We start from the raw sequence: 13,027 nt of genomic DNA on the forward strand, positions 1-13,027 counted from the left end.
AAAATCTTTAACCTCCCCTCCAGCTATGCCCTGGAGACTCCTGGGAGGTCTCTGAAGACGGGGAGAGACCTCCCATCCTCCCCGCCTGGCTGGCCGTTCCAGCCACAGGCACCCCTGCCTGGCCCAGCCCCAGCGGGTTTCTCCATCTGTCTTCCCCATTTTGCAGATGAGGAAACTGAGGCTCTCAGGTCGGGGATGTAGCCAAGTGGAATTTACACCCAGGGCTGTCCAGCTCCAACGTCCTCCCTGCCTGGTGCCCAGGGGGTGTCTTGGAAGTTACCCAGGAGGGGCTGGGCTTATGGCTGCCGAGTGTCTGCAACAAGGGCTTCTGCTGGGAGCAGGGGTAGGGGCCTGATGTCGTGTGTGAGCTTTGATCTGGGACGCTAAGACCCACTGGAGGGTTTAAGCTTTGCCACTTTATCTCTGGGGCGGGGACAGCGGGGTGAAGAGGTGGCCTCTTCTGAGAGGTCAGGTACTAGGGTCGGCCCAGGTCACCTGTGAGGTTAAAAGTGGGGCTTGTGTGGGCCCGAACCCTCACTCTGCCACCCCACTACTGTGTGACCCTGGGCTGCTCCCTCAGCTGCCTGAGGGACAGAGAGCTCATCTGGAAAATGGGGTCGGCTGAAGGTGAACCCTGGGGCTGAGGTGAGGACAGCGGACCTGTGAGGGGACCCACGCCGTGCCTGGAGCCCCAGCTGTTACTATGCTTGTGCTGTTGTTGTAACGTCTTCTTAATGGAAGGGGGTGAGAAAGGTTATTGGCCATTTCCGCATTTCTCTGCATCATTCTGTTTGAGTGACAGTGGGAACCAGAAAGGCTGGGGGCCCCTTTTCCCACCTTCATTGGTCAATCGGAGCGGGGAGGGGCTCCCAAGACACATGGCAAATGGCGGTCATGGGCCAGTCAGGCTCACGTTTGTGAAAGCAGGGTGGGGTCATTCTGAAGTGGAGTTTTCCGAGGTTTAGGGAATGGGCACCTGAGGAAGAAGCGTGCAAGAGAGCCCCAGTGGAGATGCCTGGGATTCCCCAAGTTAAATCCAGACCAGATGCCTTACATCCGGGCCGCGGCTGTGGACACCGCCGCCACCTCCTCAGGTGTGAGCTGGGCCTCAGCCATTTCCTTTGTCCATCGAACCCTCCGGGAAAGCCATCCTGTGCCAGCCCTGGGCTGGGCACTGAGGCACCTCAGACCCAGACTAGCCCCAGCCCGAGGGGCGTGAACTGAGTGGTCCAAGAGAGCCGGTGAGATGGGAGAAAGGGCTGCCTCTCTCCCACGGCTGCCTCCCTGACCCTGGGGTTGCCCCTCGTGCCAGCTGTGGCTTCCAGCAGGAGCCCCCACACCAGACCTGAGGGCGCCCAGCAAGGGATCACTGTGCTGGATGCCGTGAGTGGGGGCCAGGAGAGCGCTCTGGGGGTGGCACTGTGGCGACCCAGTACCCGGGACGGCTTGATCAAGGTGGCACTCGAGCCTCACCTGGAGGAATAAATGCAGATATTGGGCAAAAGGGGTTTTAGGTAAAGACCTGACTTCTACCTGTCACCAGGTGGTAAGACTAGGGTTTGGAGAGCTGAGACATCCTCCTGTTTGTCTGGAGTGTGTGACATGAACAGGAAGGACAGGGGATCAGACAGGCAGGGACTGGGTCAGACCCAGAAACCCTACAGGGGTCCAGGCTGGGAAGGACATGCCGGATGTGTGGTCTTGAAAGGTCCGCAGAGTGGGGGCCAGGTGGGGAGGCCAGTCCCCAGGCAGGGGAAGCCATCCAGGCCAGAGGTGTGAGGCCCCAGGTAGGGACTGGCAGGGGCGGCTGGAAGGTGTAGGAGGGAGAGAACCATACAAGCCTTGGCCTCACTGCACCTGGCACGTGGTGCTCAGTAAATCACTGTTGCACGGTTGAGTGACTGAAAACATCGTTTTGAGAGGGCCAGAGTCCTTTGAGGTCCTTCGTGTGTTCCCAGGAGGGAGGGGGCCACATGGAGCAGGCAGCTCTACCCCTCCCAGGCCCACGGCCTGCTGTCTGCCTCAGTTTCTCCCATTTGACTCCGGGAAAGACACTCCAGGCCCCTCCCCAATTCATGGGGACCCAAGCTCCTCTTCTTGTCACACACACGATCTGGGGAGCCAAGGGAACATTTCATGCTAGCAAGCCCTCTGGAATGCTGTGTGTCACCAAGTTGGGGTGGAATTCACCTGTTAAAGATTAATTCAGATCTCTTGAGATGCTTGTGGTCCTGGGCCCCGCAGCTGCCGCTCTGAACTCTGAGTGCAAGGTTCTTTCTGGTTTTAGCCAAGCGTGGGCTGCATCAGTGGTCCTTACGATGGTTGCGAACATTTATTGAGCACTTACTGTGTGCCAGGCACTGAGCCCAACACTCAGTACATTTGGATGCAAGGCTGGGATTATACCCATTTTTGAGAGGGAGGAACTGAGGTCAAGGTGGTGAAGTTGCTTGCCCAGCTGGGAAGGGCCGGAGCTGGGATCTGAACTCCATTTATCTGATTCTAAACTCCATGCCCTTAACTTCCAAAGTGGCCTTTCCGCATTTGTCTGGATCTGGGGTCATGGGAAGTTCGTCTGCACTTTAGAGATAAGAACCTGAATTGTTCAGACAGGCCTGGGTTTAAATCTGAGGCCTGCTGCCTTCTCACCAGGGGAGCTCGGGCAAGTCACCTCATCTTTCTGAGCCTCGGTTTCCTCATCTGTCAACTGAGGCTGTCAACCCCCTCTTTGCGAGGACAGTCCAGGGCACACAGATGGGGCTCTGAGCATTATCGTCTTCCTCATCCTGTCCCCCGGCCTGTGCCAGGGTGCCTTATCCTCCAGCTCATCTCTCTGAGAACCCCTCTGTGGCAGGAAAGCAGGTGGAAGGTAGCAGGGGCAGAGCTAGACTTGCGTTGGGGCAAGGGGTGCTGCCTTTTCAGCTACAAAATATTTACGGGCATTGACTGAGCGCCAGGACCGCCAGTTTCCTGCTTTCCTAATGTAATGCTACCTGGTTCAGATCCCGGCTCTCAGTAAGTCCCCTTACTTCTTCTTGGGCCTCAGTTTCCTCATCTGTAAAATGGGATAATGTTAGTGCCTGCTTCGTGGGGTCGTTGTGGACAGTCTCCAGAGCAACACGGACTGTTCAGTGTGTAACCAGTGTCTATTGCCTGACAGTCCCCTTGATGGTGTCACGGCATCACCCCCACTGGCGGTGGGCAGGGCAGGAATACTGAGTCCCATTTTACAGCAGAGGAAAGAAGTAATTTGCTCAGAGAGGCTCAGAGAGAGAAGTAATTTGCCTAGGGATGCCCCGCTGGCTCATGGGAGAGCTGGACCTGAAAGCCAGATCCCAGTGACTGGACACCTTGGGTCCCTGAAAACCCAGTGGGTGGCTCAGCTTCCTTCCTGGAAGGCCACTGGACTCTCCCCTCTTGGAGTCTGACCCACCTCTGTTCGCGTCCCAGCTTGGCCACTTGCTGCGGTGTTCCTGGGCTGCCACCTGGGGTTTGCTGGAGGTCAGAGCTCTGCCAGTTGGGGAGATCTGGGTTATTCTGACTGCCACTCCTGCCCCGGCCTGGACTCCCCCTGCCTTGAGTGCCCCTGAGCTGTCACCCTGGCCGAGCAGGAATGAGGAAGGGAGGCCAGGCCCTCGCTTTCACTGTGACTCTGACTTCCTTCCCACCTCTGAGCCCCTTCCTGGTCATCGGCTTCCGCTTTCTGCTCCGAGCCCTGCCCACTGCAGGCTGTGTGACCTCAAGCAAGTCACCCCACGTCTCTGAGCATGTTTCCTCAATTGTGAGGGATGGTCACGGGCGGCATGCCAAGGGCATAGGAGGCGCTCACAGGTCTGCTCCAGGTGAGGTCAGAGGGTGGGAGAGGCTATGGAAGGAGGTGGTGGTGTGGCGGGGCAGACAGGAGGGCCATTGACCAAATGGGAACATGCTTATTTTTCTTCGGGTGGTGAGTAACGGCCGCCCCTCCTGCCCCCGCCCTTGCTGCCGCCGCACAAAGGGTCCTCAGTCTCACTGGACGCCTGTTTTTCCCTGAGGGTGGAGTGGCCTGGCTTCCACCCGGCTGACCTGGAGGGCTGACCACCTTCTGGGACAGCTCATCAAGGGTATATATGAGGGGGGGGCTACTTCCAACGTGTGTCCCCGATGGGCTCCACAGGCTCAGGGGGACCCCGGTGGGCAAGGGGCCAACTGACCTCAGACAGGGATCAGTTTGCCCGTTCACTCCTGTCCCTGTGTCCCTTGGCAGAGAGGAGGGGCTGAGGAATACCTGTGGACAGAGTGAATGGTGAAGGAAGGAAGGAATGAGTGATTGAACAGATGAATCAGCAAGGCGGGGGCATCAGGAGAACTCGCCTGCTCAGATTCAGACTTGGGTTTGGGCAAGTGTCCTGGCATCTCTGAGCCTCAGTTTCCTCATCTGCAAAATGGACTCATGATAGCTGCCACCTCATGGGGGGACATTGAACCTCATAGGTCAGAGAGCCCAGCACGCAGTAGGTGCTCAATAAACTATGTTAAAGGATGGGAGGGAGGAAGTTAGCTAGCTGGGTAGAGGTTCAGCTGTGGAGATCTGTCTGCCCTGTGGAGAATGACTTAGCTGTTTATGATTCCTTTCACTTATATACATGAGTTCATTCGTTTGTTCATTCATTCAGCAAGTATATCTTGGATAGATACTATGTGCCAGGCCCTGTCCTAGGCACTGGGGACTCAGTGGTGACTGGAACAGAAGAGGTCCCTGCCCTCCTGGAGCTTGTGTCCGCGTTCCCATCATTGGGGGCCGCACTTTATGAGGCCCTGACACCCACAGTGACCGTGCAACCCAGCAGTAGGTGCTGTGATTAGTTCGCTTTTAGAAATGAGGAAACTGAGGCTCAGAGAGCTGACATAATCTGCCTGGGGTCACACAGCTACTAAGTGGCAAAGCCACGATCGAAACTCTAAGTCTTTTTGTGCCGTGCCCGCTTGCCCCGTGACTTCCAAGGGGCGTGGCATCTAGAAAGATGACCCCAGGGAGAGGGCTTCATAGACCCTGAAGGGATGAACTCAAATGAGCTTAAAAGCAGGTGGCTGGAATCCTAGCCGCATTCCTTCCTGTTGAGTTGTGACCTCGGCTGGGTCTCTTGGTCTCTCCGAGCCTCAGTTTGCTCATCTGTGAAATGGGGATGAGAAGTAAACGCGAGAGCGCTCAGCACATGATGGGTGTTGGATAAATGTCAGCCCCTCCCCTCCATTCTCCCCAGACGTGGTTTATTCATCTGACAATGGAAACGATGATATCTAACTTCTAGAGTTATTTTTTGGATTAAAAGAGATAGAAGATGCTGTGTGGCATGTACCAAGGGGAGGATAGGCACTGCTGATGTGGGATTTCAGGCCTTACTCTCAGCCATAATTGCAAGCAGTTAGCCAGAGATGCAGCCTACTGTTGGCATAGGCTGGTGAGGCTGGCTGGGGCAGAGACAGGATCTCAAACTGGTTCTCTGCTGCCTGGGGCTCCCTTCCCGGCTCCTGCCCGACCCATTCATTCCACAGTGTCTGCTCTCTTCTCTGACTTGGTCACCTCGAGATTTTTGCACGTGGGTATGAGGTGGAGGGGTGTGTGTAGGTATGGGTGGGTGGGTATCCTGTCTCCTCTGGGCCTCAGTCTCCCAGCTAGGAAATGGGGCCATGATGGAAGAGAGATGGAAACGAGGAGGGGAGAAAACCTTTTCAGAAGGCCAGGGCTTCGTGTAGAGTCACAAGTCCTGGGTCACGTCTCCCCAGCTGTAAATTGAGGGAATATTAACGATGAAAAGGCAGCTGCCTTTTGTTAACATTTATTATGCACCAGGCGCTGTCTTAAACTCTTGAATTATCAACTCAATCAATTATCTTCCATTATCATTCAATCCTCACAACAGCCTTTTGGTGTAAGAGCTATCATTTTATTTTTTAATTCAAAGCGTGAATGTAGAGTCCAACCAATAACTATAAAGCAAATATGGGTTCACCCCTCCCAGGTGGCAGTAATTGTTTCGCCCATTGTACAGATGAGGAAACTGAGGCCCAGAGAGAGATGACTTGCTCCCAGTTGCCCTGCCAGGAAGTGGCAGGTGGGGAAGAGGACATAGGTTGGGTAGTTTCTGAGGTCACAGAATCCTCTCTGGGGGGGCTCTGTGTGGCTGTGACTGTCCTCCAGGAGAGGGGCTGGGCTAGGGAGAAGGGGCCTCCGTCTTCCTAGCTGGATCTGGGTAGCATCACGCTCTGAGCAGGGCTGAGTTAGAGGGTGGAATCCAGGGCTGTGCTCTGATGGGAGGGGGCGAGGCAAGGGAAGAAGGAGCCGGAGCCTCCTGGGACAGGGACTTCATGTCCTTGAGCCCCTGCTCTGTGCCAGCCCCTGTGCTGGACCCTTTATGCGCGTCTAACCTCACGCCGTTCCCTTGTTGCACCGAGGAAACTGAAGCTCCGGGAGGGGAAGTGACTTGTCTGAGGTCACCAAGCTGGGAAGTGTTATTGAGATGGAATTCACATGCATCTCACCCTTTCAACGTGTACAATTTCGTGGCTTTGTAGAGTGTTCAGAGTTATACAGACATCACCACTGTCTAGTATCCGTGCCTGTTCATCACCCCCAAAATTAACCCTGTACCCGCTAGCAGTCCCTGTCCCCCCCCTCCCCCAGCCCCTGGCAACCACGAACCTGATTTCTGTTGCTATGGACGTGCCTATTCTGGACATTTCGTGTAGATGGGATCCTATCACATGTGGCCTTCAGTGTTGTTCAGCGTGTGCTCTTAACCCATTCAGCCACACTGCCTCCTGGTGGCTCCCACCCTGGGGCCAGGGACCTTGGAAGCAAATGCGTGCCCGTGAGAGCTCAGGGGGGGTATTTGCGTGCACGGTTGGAATCCCTCTGGCCAAGGACTTGCAGAATGACCACGTAACTGCCGTGGTCACATTGGCCTTGCCCTCTGTGGGGCCCAGTGAGTCACCCCAGCCCTTCCCTGCCTGGGCACCCTCCTGGGTGGGGGGACCCGACAGGACACTGGGGCTCTGTCAGGCCTGGTCAGGCAGCCACTGTGCAGCAAACAGGAAGCGGGCTGGGCTGAGACCTGCTAGGTAAATACAGGCTGTCTGGGGAAGGTGCCCGGCATGGCGTGATGCCCCCTGTTGCTGCCGCCCGCCAGGGCCCAGGGAGCCTCGGGCAGCTTGGCAGGCAGTGGGTTTTGCCTGGCCAAGGGGCTGAGCTCCCAGTGGCAGCTGCTCTGAGGTGGCTGCCAGAGTCCCAGGCTCTGGGCCCAGCCACTCCGCCCTCCCTGGCTATCATACCTTCCTTGGTCCTCAGTCTGTCAGTTCATCTTCTACTAATGATGATGTAATGATACCGGTGATGCTGACAACAGCCATCATTACTGGGTGTGTGCTCTCTGCTGGGTGCTACCTTCTTTAACCCTCTCAGCAATCCGGAGATAGGTGCTATGATCATCACCACTTACAGGTGAGAAAACAGAGGCACAGAAAGGCCAGTGACTTGCCCAGGGTCACACAACCGGTGAGTGGGCAGTTTGCCTCTGGGGCCCCTGGTTCCCACCACTCACCCGAAACCACTCTTCTTCCACCCCCATCTTCCACCCTTTTCTTCTCGAGTCTCCTGGTCCTTGTAAAGTATCCACTGAAGGCATAGGTCCTGGGGCCACGTGGATCCTAGACCTGCTTCTGCCTCTAAGGAGCTGGGCAACCCTGTAAGAGTGACTCCACCTCTCTGAGCCTCAGTTTCCTCACCTGGAGGGAGGGGGGTTGGACAGAGCCGGTGTTTTCTCTCTCGGCACCAGCAAACCTTGGGATCCATCCTCATCTTCCTCCCCATCTCCCCATCCGCCCACCCACTCACCCATCTTTTCTTCCTTCCCACCTTTCTTCTCTGATGCCTCAGGCTGCACCGTTCCTCAGTGCCCCCTGCTCTTTCCCAGCTCCGTACCCTTGACCTTGCTGTCTCCTCTGCTCTTGTATCCCATTCCACTTGTCAAGCCCTCCTCCTTGCAGCCCCTCCCTGTGCCCGTCAGGTTTAGTGCTGCCTCCTCCCACCGTCCTCCTTCCAGAACTTCAGAGGACCTTGCTTTGCAGTGTAAGAACTTACTGATGCCTCGGCACGATGCTGATTGCTGGGGAGACAGCAGACACAAAAGAGTCCCTCCTTCATGGAACTCAAAACTAGAGGAGAAGAGAGAAGATGAATAAAAGAATGATATAAGTAAAGGTCAAAGTCTAATCATGAGAAGCGCTATAAAGAGAGGCACAATTTGCTCTAAGAGTGAACACAAGGGAGCCGGTTTAGACTGTGGGGGGGGGTGGCAGGAGGGCTTTTCAGAGGAAGTGCTGGTTGAGATGATACTCAAAGAAAGGGTTAGTGGAGGAAGTACATCCCAGGCAGAGGGAACAGCCCAGGCAAAGGCCTGGAGGGGGAAAGCCATCTGCCTTCCCTCCTAGACTGTGAATTCCCTGAGCTTCCACTCCTGTTTGCCCTGCAAGCAGGTGGCACTCAGCAGCTGGAGTGCACTGATCCCAGCTCCCTGGAATTCCTCCCCCTGGGGTAGAGCAGCCCCTGCACGCCTAAACTTGCCCCCAGATTTAAGCAGCTTTCCTTGGTCACGTAATCAGGAGGATGGGATTTGACATTACGTGCCAGGGTTTCCACGAGATCAGGCAAAGCCACGGGGTAACGGTGAGGATGGGTCCCTTCTTCTACCCTCTGCGTGGGGACAGGGGGATGGAGCAAGAGACTTCCACCCCACCCCTGCTGAGGCCGGGATTCTCAGAAGGCACCTGCCGTTCACGTAGTCTTGCGGTTTGCTGTTTGCTGAGGGCTTACTCTGTGCCGGGTGCTTGACTCAATTCATATAATCCTCACGGTGACCCAGTTAAGTTCCTCAAGGAAAGGTGAGGCAGGCGAGCCTCGGAGAGGCTAAGTCAGTCTCTCAGGCTCCTCGAGCTGATGAGTGGTGAGTCTGGGAGCCAACCCGCTGCTCTGACATCAAAATGCAAGTTCTTTCCATGCCCCCTTAGCTCCTGCCAGGTGCCCCCTCCTTAGGGGGGAGGGATCGTGGGTTTGGCTGCTCTGACTGAGTCCGCAGGGCCATCAGAGGCATGCATGACCTTCAGCCATGTTTCTGGAGAGCCTGGAGTCTGACCCAGGCAGAGAGGAAGGCTTGGGGACCCTGGCTCAGCACTGTATCTCCTCACCCCGCCCGGGACCCCCGCACCCCTGACCTCGGCCACTCCCGAGCCCTTCTGGTCTAACCAGCTCTTGCCACCAGACATGCCTCAGCCTCTTGCTTTGTCTATAGCGGTTTCTTCTGTTATCCCACCAGGTCAGCCCCAGCAGGGCAGGAGTTCTTTGTCTTGCTGACGTCTGTGTCCCCAAGACCTGGCACACAATAGGTGCTCAATAAACATTTGTTGAGTAAATACATAGGTGAATGGTTTCCAGTCCTGCTGCTTGATGCTAAAACAAAAACATTTGAAATCTGCTGCGTTAAGTGAACACAGCGGTCACACAGTGTGTGGGGATGTCCACGCTCTGCCTAAATGTCCTTCGCTGAGCCCCAGACATGCTCCTGGTGCCATCTGGGTGCTACCTGCTGCAAAGGCATTCCCAGGGGCTCACAGCAGGCAAGCCGGCATGTGCCAGATCACATGGGGAGAGACAGGAAGAAACATACACGATATTTACACACAGAGGAGATGAAGGAGGACTCTCAGCCTCTCTCCTGCCCTGTACCCCTCCTCCCCTCTAAATCTGGCATGGGTTTGGAATGTGTAATAACAGCCTACAGGGCAAATTAGAACAGGGAGTGAACTCTATCCCCAACCACAGAGAACAGGGCAGTGTTTGGGGAGGGGATGGCCACAGAGCAGGCTGTGTGTGTGTGTGTGCACGCACGCACATGTGTGTACACGTGTATATGTGTGTGGATGTGCATGGTGGTGTCTGTACGCACTTGGGTTGTGTGGTGTGGAAGGAGTCCAAGGTTCGGAGTCCAGAGGCCTTCTTCAAGGCCGTTCGTTCACTCTCCGTGTGGCATCTCAGAGTCAGTTTCCTCAGCTGTAAAATGGGAGGCTCTGGCCGGTTAACCAAGGGAGAGGCTGGGAGGGCTTGGTGAATGTTAACCTGGGCCGTGAATGCCAGGCTGTAGTCCTACCACATGTGCGTGCCCGGCAGGCGGGGTGGTGAGGAGGACAGGTAAACTGGGACCGTATCATAATGGCGACGATGATTAAAGTATTTGTCAAGTGCTTATTAGGTGCCCAAGAGACACCTGACTTGCCCTTTACAGCAGCCCTATGGGATAGAAGCTGTTTTGCAACCTCATTTTATTGTAGGGAAACCAAGGCTCAGAGAGATTAGCATGAGCTGAGAATAATAACCCTTACCTCCCGGGGCTGTTGTGCACCTTGAACAAGATATTCTAAGGGTCTGGTGTGGCGCCTGGCTCCCAGGCCATGCCTTCAACTGAGGGGTTAGGGTAGCCCAGGCTCCACAGCCAACTGCCAGGATTTGAATCCTGGTTCTGTCACTAACCTGCTGGGTGGCCTCAGGCAAGTCACTTAACCTCTCTGAGCCTCAGTTTCCTTCTCTGTGAAAGGGGAATTATAGCAGTACCTACCTCCAGGGCAGGATTTCTCAACCTCAGCACTATTGACTTTTTGGGCTGGGTCGTTCCTTGTGGTGGGGACTGTCCTATACATTGTAGGATGTCTGGCACTATCCCTGGTCTGCCTTGACCCCCTAGATGCCAGTAGCCCTCTCTCCTCTGCGCAGTGTGACAACCAAACATGTCTTCAGACATTGCCGAGTGTCCCTGGGGAGCAGAAGGGCCCCCAGCTGAGAACTGCTGGTCTAAGGTTGCAGTGAGGACCGGATGGGAGTGCGTGTATGAAGCACTTGGGCCCATCAGAGCCACATAATCACGATGAAGATGGGGGTTTAGTTCAAAATTGCTACTTCACCATAATTAATATGTTCATACTGATCTCTATGTGTCTTGTCAAGGCTACGAGCAGTGTGTGAGTGGCTGAGGGGGCATTTGAACCTGGGGCAGGCTGACTCCAGACCCCTTGTTGTGGAGTCCCCAGAAACCCTGGATGCCATCTGAGTTGAGATTTCTTAGGGCAGGGGGTGCAGGCATGGCGGGGGTTTGAGCGGCTGCCTCCTCTGCCCCCCCCAAGGCAGGGGCTGTCCTGCCCCCGTGGGACAGGGGTGCAGTAATAAGGAGGGTGTTAACAGCAGAAGCACGTGCCCAATGCCTCCTCTTCCCTTGACCCTGGGTCCCCATTGAGGTGAACAGGACTGGGCCGGGGGAAGTCTAATCTTCCCCCTCAATGCCTGCACCCCAGTGGACACCCTCTCTGCCTCCACATACCCCCATTCCTGCATTACTAAGCCCAGACTCAGGTGGCAGCCACTAGGGGTCTCCCTTTCCCACCTGGCAGGTGGATAGGAACTAATGTCTCCTGAAGTCCTACTAAGTGCTGGCATCAAGTGGGTGCTTCAAATTCCTGAGGGCACTGGCGTTTCCCAAGAGCTTTAGGAGTAGGTGTGGTTACCCTGGTTTTACAGGTGGGGAAGCTGAGGCCCAGAGAGAGGAAGTGATTTGCCCAGGATCACACAGCTGCTAATTAACCAGGGCCAAGATGGGAACTGGGTATATCTGATTTCAGCAACTGTGCTCCTAACCCTTACTTACTCCTTTGATTATAATCATTGACAGCTCCCAGTTTAATCCCAGGGTTGACACTGGACATGCCTGATCTCATTTACTTCTTCCTGCAAACGTATGAAAAAAGCTACTATATTGTACCCATTTTACAAATGAGGAAACTGAGGCTCAGGTAGCTAAGGTCACTTTCTCAAGGTCATGCTGCACATAAATAGCAGAGCTGGGGTTAGAACCCAGGCCTGGAAGACTCTAAAATCTAGGCTCTCCCTACCCTCTGGTGCCTAGAAGGGGAACTGTCCCCGGCAGGAGCTCTGCCCCTCTGTGTGCCCTGCTGCACCTGCCGAGAGAGGCCTCTTGCAGTGCCCTAGCCTTCCCTCCCGGCAGCCACAAAACAAACAAGGTGGAGACCAATCTTTATTTGTTTTTCTGCTAGTGTGTGGGGATGGAGAGATATAGAAAAGAGGGCTTTCCAGACATTTTCCTGCAGCCTGGGTGGGATGGTAGGAGTTCCAGGAAACTTGCCCTTGGTGTCTAGCCCTCCCAGTGGCGTGCTGCAGAGGGCAGGGGGCTGACAGCCAGCAGGGCCTTGTCCCTCCCTTGCCCTTCTCCTGGCTAAAAGTTGGGCCTGGGAGCCAGAGAGAACTGGGTTGAAGTCCAACTCTTCTTACAAGCTACGTGACTTCCCCTCTTTTTATTTATTTATTTATTATTTGCTATACGCGGGCCTCTCACTGCTGTGGCCTCTCCCGTTGCGGAGCACAGGCTCCGGACGCGCAGGCCCAGCGGCCACGGCTCACGGGCCCAGCCGCTCCGCGGCATGTGGGATCCTCCCGGACCAGGGCACGAACCTGCGTCCCCTGCATCGGCAGGCGGACTCCCAACCACTGCGCCACCAGGGAAGCCCATGACTTCCCCTCTTAAAGCTCCATTTTCCTCATCTGACAAATGGGAACAAATAATACCTTTGTCATCAGGTCGTGTGTCCATGGGGCACCCTTCTAGGTGTCAGGGACACAGGAGTGAACGAAACAGATGCATTCCCTATCTTCTGGTGCTCACAGCTCAGGAATTAACGAATCTCATGAACAAATGGTCAGGGAGGGCTTCCCAGAGGAATGAACATGAGCTGGGATCGCAGGTGGGCAGGAGTTAACCAGGCAAAGAGGGGAGGGAAGGGGTCAGCGCTTGGCACTGGGGAGCAGCGTTTGTGCACTGTGGGCAGTTAACTAAATCCTCGGAACCTTGGTTTCCTGTTCTGTGAAATGGGGTCATAATGACGGTGCTGGGAAATTGAGGGCCACTGACTCCCACAGTGGGTTCGTGCGTGT

The sequence above is a fragment of the Delphinus delphis genome, chromosome 13 (genome assembly GCF_949987515.2).
Source record: "Delphinus delphis chromosome 13, mDelDel1.2, whole genome shotgun sequence".
Classification (NCBI taxonomy): Eukaryota; Metazoa; Chordata; class Mammalia; order Artiodactyla; family Delphinidae; genus Delphinus; species Delphinus delphis.